The 10,489-nt window shown below is 27.0% G+C and overlaps 1 protein-coding gene across 1 annotated transcript in view; it reads right to left on the bottom strand.

The window, feature by feature from the left end:
• Window positions 1-384: 384 nt before the first annotated feature.
• LOC129962329 (nephrin-like) overlaps window positions 385-10,489 on the bottom strand; it is a 262,750-nt gene continuing 252,645 nt past the window's right edge. The window contains exons 13-14 of the mRNA XM_056076075.1: window positions 3,201-3,316; window positions 385-453 (exon numbers count right to left, since the gene is read on the bottom strand). The gene's annotated coding sequence lies outside the window, so the exon portion shown is untranslated. The remainder of the gene's footprint in view (window positions 454-3,200; window positions 3,317-10,489) is intronic.

The following is a 10,489-nucleotide window of genomic DNA, read 5'->3' as shown; positions in this document are numbered from 1 at the left end:
ATTTAAAAGTTTGAAGTTTGGATAATTACAAAATAGGTTTTAAAAACACTTAAACGCCCAGCAGTTTTTAAAAAATGCTTTATTATTATTTAAGTTTGATTTCATGAAGCAAAGAATTTTTCAGTTCGAAAATATATCCAATACTAATATATTTCTAATTTTTTCATGGAAACAAAGTTTGAATGCATTTGTTTTATAATTTCATTAAAAATTCCATATTTTTCACTTTAATTATTTTCTATTTTCTTTTCTATGTGCTTATACAAATGCATATATTTATGGTTTATTTATGAATAATAGGATTGTTTTTATTTATATGAAATGTGTATGAAGAAAATAAACAATGTTATTCAATATTTATCTTTATTAAATGAGCAATTGTAAGTGTTTTCAAACATAAGGCACTGATACATTTTCCCCGTCGATCTTCAGTCAGAATTCGACGTGATTTCCCTGGGGAAAAAGAGAAAAATATATAAAACTGTAAACAGGTGACAGGCGAAAAGTAGATTTACATACAAATTATATATTGCGTAGATATGGATCTAATAAAATATGAAACATAATTTGATGTTTGAAAACGTTTTGATCACAAAACGAAAAACGTACAAAGTCGAATATTTCTCTGAACTACGAAATAGCTATATGAAATTTTATGTTAAAACATTTCAAAGAATATATGATGCTACTAAATACATATATTATAATGCATTACTTAAATAATGACTAACTTGTCAGATACTGGATTATATTTCGGGTTGAAAACTGCGTGTGATAAGAAAATGTTATCTAAAGTGTTTAAAAAAATTAATAAAAAATTCGTTTAAAAATTATTAAAATTGGCTTTATTTATTTGTAGAAAAATACTTACACTATCTTAAAATTTAAATAATTAAAAATAAAAATAAAATAACAAAAATATTAAAAACTCACGGCTTACTCTAAATTCAAGAAAAAATATAATTTAATCATATTTTGAAAATAACTTTTGTAATGAGTAATAAAAAACTTTTTTTTATAATCATCATTCAAAATTCTTTTTAGCAGCAAGAGATTGAAAAAAAAGTTTCAATATCCTTAATTTTGAAAAAAAAAATGCTTTTTATGTAAGCTAGAAAACATAGAAATATATAATAAAGAAAATAAGAATCTTATTTTTAACATCTCTTTTATTTTGATTTTTTTATACTTTTTAAGAAATATAGATATATATAATACAGAAAATCTTAAAAATATCTCACTTATTTTGATTTTTTTATACTTTTTAAACTTTTATTTTCAAAGGCATTATTAAACATTATTTTGAAATATTAAAATGATTTTTCTCTGATATTTACTACAAAATAAAAGCATTTAGAAGGTGTCGAAATTTAATTGTAGATATTAGATTATCAAATTCTTAAAATATTAAAACAATATACTGTAAGTGGAAGAACACAGCTTTTCAAAGAACGAAAACTTCAACAATCATGAAATCACTTACTTCTTTTTGCAGTTTGAGAATATCTATATTTCACTTTATTGCTACTGAAAAAACATAAGCAAAGCAAATCTATGCCATGGTGAATTTGTAAATGCACAGAATCTTATAGCTATTGTTTATCAAGAAATGGGTGAAAAGTCCATTACTAAAGTATTTTTGTTTTACAATCATGAAATAAGAAAAAGTTAAATAAAAGTGAATTAAAATGCCGTTGATCTGATTGGCCACTTCTTTCTACTCTGATTATTACTGTTTAAGAAAAAAAAACTACTCTTATTAATAACCACAATAAAATGCGCACAACAGATGTACATGATATTTTTTGTGGAAATCGTTTTAGTATTAATATCCGGTTGAATTAAATACAATAACTAAAATACTATAGAATGTTTTCCTTGCGCGTAAGTAATGATATGAGTGTTAAAATAATCTTTGAATTATGTATTCTTCTTCTTTACATGAAAGAAAAAAAAATGAATCCCATTGCAATCTTTTTCATGAAGGAAACAGAAGATTTTGTGAACATTACATTAACAAAAATTGACATTTTTTTTTTGTGCTAGCTTGAATAATTTATATATATATATATATATATATATATATATATATATATATATATATATATATATAAAGTTTTACTTCAATTCCTAACTTTTTGGAATGCGTACCGCATATGGCGGGAATGCATTTGAAATATAAAGTGTATTAAAGGCCCATAGCATTTCTAATTTAAATGTCAGTTGAGATAACATTTGCAACCTCCATATATTAGCTTCTAATTGTTGTTTTTTATGTAGGATTATAGCTATTAAAAACTTTAACTATTATTAGAATATTATTATTAGAATATTAACTAGAATATTAAAACTACTCATATTCTTGATTTACCTTCTAGTGGTGTTTTTTTTATGTGTTTGTCATTTTAGATCTGCTTTACATTTTCACCTCGTATTTTGATTATTCACTTGTTTTTCACTTTATGGAACAGATCTATGATTTTTGATATTGGTACATCGTTTGATATTACTGTACAGTATACTGTGCCTTCCATCCTTTGGACATTGTAATATTATTTTAATGCTTATGTGTGTTACTACTTTCTCAATGTATTTTTCAACTTAGTCTCTTGAACCCAGAATTGATTTGATAACTATTTAATTTAAATATTTTATTTTAGTCAAATGAACTATAATGTATGCATTCATTTATCGCCCATATTCTGACGGATACTGTAAGTCTTTGAATAAATAAATGATGGTTCTCTAACCGGCGACTTTCAAGGTCTTACACCCTTTCGGGTAGGCGGGGACCAAGACCAACCGCAAGATATGCAATAACTGTCAAGCAAATTACATTTAGTTCTGGTAAGTAATACATATTCTAGTTTAACTTAAAATATTATAAACACATTTTATACAGTTAAATCATTATATAAAGGCATAAAATTTAGATTAAATAAGAAATATTTACATAAATTTTATAAGTCTTTGCAATTATTATAATTAGTTTACATATTCAAAATGTAAGCTATATTTTTGTACGAAGAACTTCATACTATAATAAAAATGCAATTCGTAAATGTGTTTTTAATTCCAACATTACTGGATACATTTGAGAATACAAATGTTATAAACCAAATTTACAACATATAAGAGCAAATAAGAGAGACAACATTGACTGCTTGTCATTTACAAAAAAAAAAATCCTGTATACTAACCTCATTTTTTTTTGTGATTTTTCACATATCCTATGAAAAAGTGCTTAAACCATTTACTGAACTTGAATGCATGTGATGAATGGCACTTATGGTAAACAAAATATATAAAACGGTATCTGAAAAGGAAGAGTAAGCAATAAATAAAAAATAAATGAGAAAAAATTGAATTCTAGTTACTTTAAGTCAAAATCGTTAATTCTGATTTCTTTTTCTCTTTTGTACAAAAAAAGTAACCTAAAGAGATTTATAGATCTTTAGTAACAAAGAAATTAAGTAGAAACAGTAAAGTATTACAATAATCTTGAATGCATCGAAATAAAGGTACTTTTTTCAACAAAATATTTAGAACATAGTATAGATATTTTTACTACATAAAAAATATAAGATTTTAAAACAAATTTAAAATAGAAGTTCGAGGAAACGAATTAAATCTCCGAATACGATATTTTAAATAACTTTTATACTGACAGTCAAATAAACTAGGGAAAAAGTAATCAAAGTAACATAACCTATTTTATGTGGTTGACATACATAAATGAGACTTTCAATCTTGCATTGATTGTGAGAGGTCAACATTTTAGTTTGTAAAGCTTTCATAAGAAAAGTGAATCAATATATTCATTTCATTCAATAGTTTACTCAATTGAAAGAGTCATCATATATCTATATTATACTAGATCCTCATTTTAATTTGTGAAATTTGCAAAATAAAGGTAAATGGAATGTATTTATTTTATTCAATAATTTAGTGAATTGTTTTAAGAAATAGACTGATATTTAAACTTTTTAATCTATAAAGCTGATAAAAAGTTAACTTTTTATTATTCTTCGAAATATTTTCATCATTGATAAATCTACCTAATAAATTTGCATAAAAATTAATAAATGCAATAATTAACCATTCATCTATAACAGCGTTTCTCAACCTTTCAATATTAGCGGCCCAGTTTTCAATCATAATTTTCATCGCGCCCCCCACTTACAATAAAATGTATACAGCAATAATGCATATTGAGTATTTTGGATTCTGTTTTTAAATTATTTTTAATTAACAGCCAAAACAAGAGTAAAAGCGAGCCAACGTTGACGAAAAACCACATTTAGCATTTTGCCAAGCGGATAGTGAAGAGATAAAGCGAATGAAAACAGGGAAAATTTAAATATTATATTTAAAATGAAAGCCAAACAGGGTGATAACGTTCAAGGAATATAAAAGTAGAAAAATTCGTTAATGAAAGCTAAGCTAGACGGGGTGAGCTAAATTTAGAAACTGGGAATACACTTTTTCGAATAATAAAAGAAATTAAAAAAGAAGAACGATTAAACAAACAAAAAAAAAGGTTATGTTTTTGGAAGGGAATCCACACGACCGATGCCGTCTCGAGCAGGCGCAAAGCAAATGTTTTCTCATAGAAAGAAGGAAAATGTTCGATAACGCAATTTTCTATTCCTGCCAGTCTCATTCGAGTCGATCCTTCTATCGCTATCAAATCTATCGTGAATGTGTATGTTATATATGTTTTCGTGTTAATTGCATTATTAAATATTCACGGCAGTAGATGTATGCAGACTCGTGGATAAATTTTTAAGCGGAAGTAAGCGAGAATTAGACGATAGTCAAGCATCTACAAATACACAGACAAGCGTGGTTCCGAAAATAAAACCAAGAAAATATTCTCAAGAATACTTAAATTTTGGGTTTATCAGTGCTGAAGTAAATGAAGACGAAAGGGCCATGTGTATAATTTGCTCAAAAATGTTGGCCGCAGACAAGAATGGAAAAATTGCTTCGAAATATGCACCGATGGTGCTCGTTCAATGTCCGGAAGATTCCAAGGTATACAAGCACTTGTAAAACAAAAATCGCCTCAGTGGGTCTGGATACATTGCATGATCTACAGAGAAGCTTTGGTTTTGAAAGAAATGAGTCCTTGTCTGAATTTTGTGTTAACTACGGTTGTAATCGTAGTAAATTATATAAAAATGAGACCCTGAAATCGAGAATCTTTTCCGCACTTTATAAAGACATGGGTTCAGTACATTCAGCGTTACTATTTTATTGCGAGGCAAGATGGTTATCGCGTGGGAAATTTTTGCAACGTGTTTATGAATTAAGCGAAGAAATCGCCATTTTCCTAGAAGAAGAAAACAGACCGGAGGTAGAGAATTTTCGCGATGGTTTGTTTGTGATGAAATTGAACTAAAGGGTCGACATATTCAAGAAATTAAATAACTTGAATTTTCAACTCCAAGGAGCAAATACACATATGTTGGATACGAGTGATAAAGTTAATGCTTTTTGTAGAAAAATGGAATTGCGGAACAGAAATTTAAAGCAAAAAAACCTAACAATGTTTGCAAATGTGGATGATTGTACTAAAACTTACAAGGGTGAAGAAGAACATGTAAAAGTTGTTTTTGTAATCATTGAAAATCATTTAGCCATGCTGGCAAAGAATTTTAAAAGATATTTTCTTGTTAACGACAAACTGATAGCAAGTTACGAGTGGGTTAGCGATCCATCTCATAAGACTCCCGAAGGACTCTAAATTGATGAGGAAGAAAAATTCATAGACTTCACGAGAAGTGGCGAAACTAAAAGACAATTTAGTAATAAATCACTATTTGAATTTTGGGCAGGAGTAGAGGATGATTTTAATTGCACGAAAAACAAGGGCATTTCGTATTCTATTACCATTTTCAACATCCTACCTTTGTGAAACTGGATTTTCTGCTGTGGCTACTTTGAAGACAAAATATAGATATCGGCAGAACTGAGAGTGGCTATTTCTAATATTAAGCCTTTCTTCGAAAAATTTTGCTCTGAAAGACAGGCTCAAGGAAGTTACTAATAATTATTAAATTTGTTTTTAATTTAGTATGTTTTAATTAAGTAAATTTTGATTTAGTATGTTGTTTTACTTCAATAAGTTATTAAATATGTCAAAATGTATTTTGTTTTCTATGTGTATGTGTGCTTTCCTTTAGTCAGTTGATCAATTTTTTTAATAATATTTTATCTTGGATATTCTCGCGACCCCCCTCTGGTGTGCTCGCGCCCCGCTAGGGGGGCGCGCCCCACAGGTTGAGAATCGCTGATCTATAATAAAAAATAAAATGTGAACTATAGCTTTAACGCCATATCAATACTAGTTAATAAATTGGAAAATTGTGATTTTTTTTAATTGAAAGAAAAATGTTTAATCTAAAACAAATATTAAGTTCTCTTTTTCTCAAACAGTTTTCCTAAAAAATGATTCTCCTAGATGTATTTTTTTTTAAGATGATGCAGTCTAAATATTTAGAAAATTCCCAAATATGAAAACATTCCAACCAAAAATGATTTCAAAATACAAGAACAATAGAAAAAAATGTTTGATTCCTCATTCGTTAAAAACATTTTTATATGATACATAGAGCTTATAACTTTATTGTTATCTATGGTAGTTTCCTATTATATAAATTCTTGATTTGTTTATTCAAAACAAGGAATGAAATTAGATCACTTTTTACTACTGTTCAAAACAGCGATATTTAATTTAAAAAAATCTTTTAGATGTTGAGATGAAATAATATTTTTAATAGATACAAAAAAGTAATATATGCATATTATTTTAACACCAGCTATACTAATTAGCATGAAGAAAATTACACTGATAAATAACTGATGAAAATCATTATATGAGAGACTAATATTTCTCGGTTTTAATACATTCATTTTATATTATAATTTAATTGTCTTAATACCATTCCAATCAATTAACCAAAGTGATTTGATATTTAATAAAATTATATCAAATTTTAGTCCTAATTTGCACGTACAAATGAGAAAACTACAATTTAGCATAAGAATTTGTGCTTCAAGACATAGCAATCATCTGGCCGTTCATCAGTTAATAAATTGTAATTGGTGACAAATCAATTTCTTTTTACTTGAAAACATATTTTTTTTGTGATTTTTTTTTTCTAACTCATAATGTATTATACACTTGAGGCATCTAGTAGCTCCTGTGACTATAATGGAAAATTATAACTAATGACAGCTATGAGTAAATGATTAAACACCTAAAAATCAATAATATGACTAAAATAAATCGTAACTACAAATTCTTCTTCTTTGAAACTGACAATTTATAATTAAATATGTGGTAGAATTATCCAAGTTGTGAGCGCGATATGGTTAACTTAGAAAATATACTATTCATAAATTCTTATGAAAATCTTATGAATAAATTCATCAGATCACAAAAGATAATTTTTACCAAGCTTTTAATGTCAGTACTACGACCAGATACTACAAGAAAACGCAGTTTACAAACTAGATGAGAAGTATTATATAGGATTATTTGAGACTAAGAGGTTTGAGTGATATTTTTGTAGGTACAGTGATTTGGAGTCTGTGGGTAAATATGGCACAAATTGCATGCTTTCAGGAGCAATATGCTTTACTATGAACAATTCCCAGACAGACTCTTATTAGTCCGTTATTTCTCACATTATTTATTATGAGGATACATAGAATATCTAGTATCAAGATACCTTCAGCATAATATCCTATTCTCATAATCAAAATAGTTGAAAATAGCTCGAATCTGTATAATTTCTGTCCAAATTGACAGCATTCATAAATGAGTTCCTTTACATTTTCAAACCAATATTGCAGTGAATGTAAAACTTTTTAATATTTCCAATAACTTAAATACATATGATTTTTTCCCTACTCGCTCCACTGCGTTTTCTGATGTTGTTGTCGTCGTCGTGTCCATAGAAATGCACAATGCGAGAAAAGAAAGTCTCAGATATTGTCAAAGGTCTTTATGGCCACTGCCGATAGATTTGGTGCTTCAGATCAGTAAAGGATCTCCCGAAGTGGATCCATCAGCGGTAAACAGCCAAGATATAAAATATCTGCGGTAATAGATGGATATTTAAAAATGTGTCTCAGTGTGAGCTGAGTTTCCCGGCAGTTCATTTAGTAAATATAGGTTCTTGTCACATCAGGATGTATATACATTCCCTTATAGTGATTTGCTCTTAATAAGTTGCGTTTTCTCTTTCAGTAAAGCAATTTCTGAAGCCCTGCCTGCTTCTATTCATTTTAAATTTCGTTAGTTGTTTCTAGTACAATACGATTGCGCCTTCCTAGCAGGACGTACAAGAAATGTTTTTACATGATCATATACCTTATTTTATAAATATATATGAAAATATAACAATTAGATATATTAATATCGATATGGAGTTAAATTTTAACTAATATATATCTGAAATGAGAGAAAACTTGATACTAAATTCGTAATATGATATTTAAGAAATCAATATTGTTTCTGCTCTCAGGTGTTCGAAAAGCTTAGTGAATTGAGAAAGCAAAACTAATGCGTCCTCTCTTGTAAGATTTTGATATAGGTACATTTAAGAGGAATGGGAAGACGAATTCAGGTATTAAATTATAATTCTTCAAAATTTTAGATATATCCGTCCTAAAATCATAATCTATGCATTTCTATCTTGATATTTCATATACATTTTTAAAAATTTAATATTTACTTTATATTAGGATAAAAAAATAACGCATTTAATTTTCCTAAAAAGTTACTAATTTTGATTAAATTTTTTAAATTATCAAAGATTTCAAGTGATAAAAGTGAATTGCAATAAATATGAATCTAAAATCGAAGTGAAGACTATTTATAAAAGCACTTTTCTTGAATTATGTAATTTTAAAATAAATAATTTGTGTTCAAAATTATATTAGATGTTATAGCATTATATATGCTAAAATTTTAAAATGGTATCAAAATCTGATACATTTATACAAAACTTGTAAAAATGTAATGTATTTATAATTATATTCCTATTAAGTAATTTATCCTCTTTAAATTTTCTTAAATATATATTTATCTACTAATTTATTAATATTTTATTAATTATTTCATTTTATTAATTACAAAATAGAAAGTGAAAAATATGTATTGTTTTTATTTATCGTATGGTATTAGGTTTCTATACCATATATCCTTTAATATAAAAATAATACATAGAAGAATCTAAGAGAAAATAAAAGGTAATAATATCATATACAATGAAAAAGGGAATCAAATATAAAGTGAGAATAGAAACAATAAAAAGGAAGGGGTATAAGAAAAATGTGATGCAGTTTATTCACCTTAACACGGAATAAACTTTTTCAAAATTCCTCAATTCAAAAAATAAATAAATAAAGCTAGAAGTAAAAGCCTATTTCTGTGCGATTTCGAATATCATTTTCAAAGCAAAATAAATAAGTAAAATTTCACATATTGAGTTCAACCGATGCAATATTTGGAAAGCAGAATCAATTCTGTTCATTATAAAAAGTGTATATTATTGCAGGCATCGTTTTGGATTGAAATTCTTTTTTCATGCATGAGGATAGTTCTCAATTTGCTCGGAATGTTTCAAAAAATGGGACTCACTCTTTGAAAATTGTTCCCTGTTAAAACATATTTCCTACATCGAATAGAAAATGAAAGAGGTTTTAAGCGGCATCCGGTTCCTTCTAGTCATTTTCAGAAATATCGATGAGGATGGTACCAGTCCAAACTATTGAGAAGATGAAAAAAAGGCAGTTTTGAAGGAAGGAAGTGTAGAATTTCAGAAAAATACTAAAATTGTTTCTTTTTCCTTTATAGTTGAAAGTGTTACGATGGAAAAAAAAAGAATGTGAGATAGAAAGGGGAAAAAAGAGAGCAATGGGAATTCAAAGTAAATGGATTGGTTCCTGAGTTAAAAACTGAAAAACCAAAACGGGAGAATTCTCAAAAGGCATTTGCTAGTGTGCCACAAAGAATACGTGAGATTTTAAATATTTTAAAGAATATAGTTAGAATATGTATAAATATTTTAGAGAATATAATTAGAATATATATAAATATTTTACAATATATACTTAGAATATATACATATTATCTTGGAATAATTGTAAAATGTTTTGTAACAAAAGTAATCTCTAGTAGAAATGAAATAAGTTTCTAATGATATTTTTAAGTTCGGATGTTCAAAATAAAGCTGAAGTATGCATATATTACGAGTAATCAAAATGGAGAAAATCTAGTTTGAAGAAAAGTTATTCCGAACCATTTAATTTTTTTCATATATTGCGGTTGGCTATATTGCAGAGAAAACCAATATATATATATATATATATATATATATATATATATATATATATATATATATATATATATATATTTGATTCATTTTCTTAAACCAAGAATATTAAAAGATATATCAAGCTGGGAAAAACTTCG

Source organism: Argiope bruennichi, chromosome 2 (assembly GCF_947563725.1).
Source record: "Argiope bruennichi chromosome 2, qqArgBrue1.1, whole genome shotgun sequence".
Classification (NCBI taxonomy): Eukaryota; Metazoa; Arthropoda; class Arachnida; order Araneae; family Araneidae; genus Argiope; species Argiope bruennichi.
The sequence above is the reverse complement of the archived record's forward strand: the minus strand, read 5'-3'. Positions and strand labels throughout refer to the sequence as shown.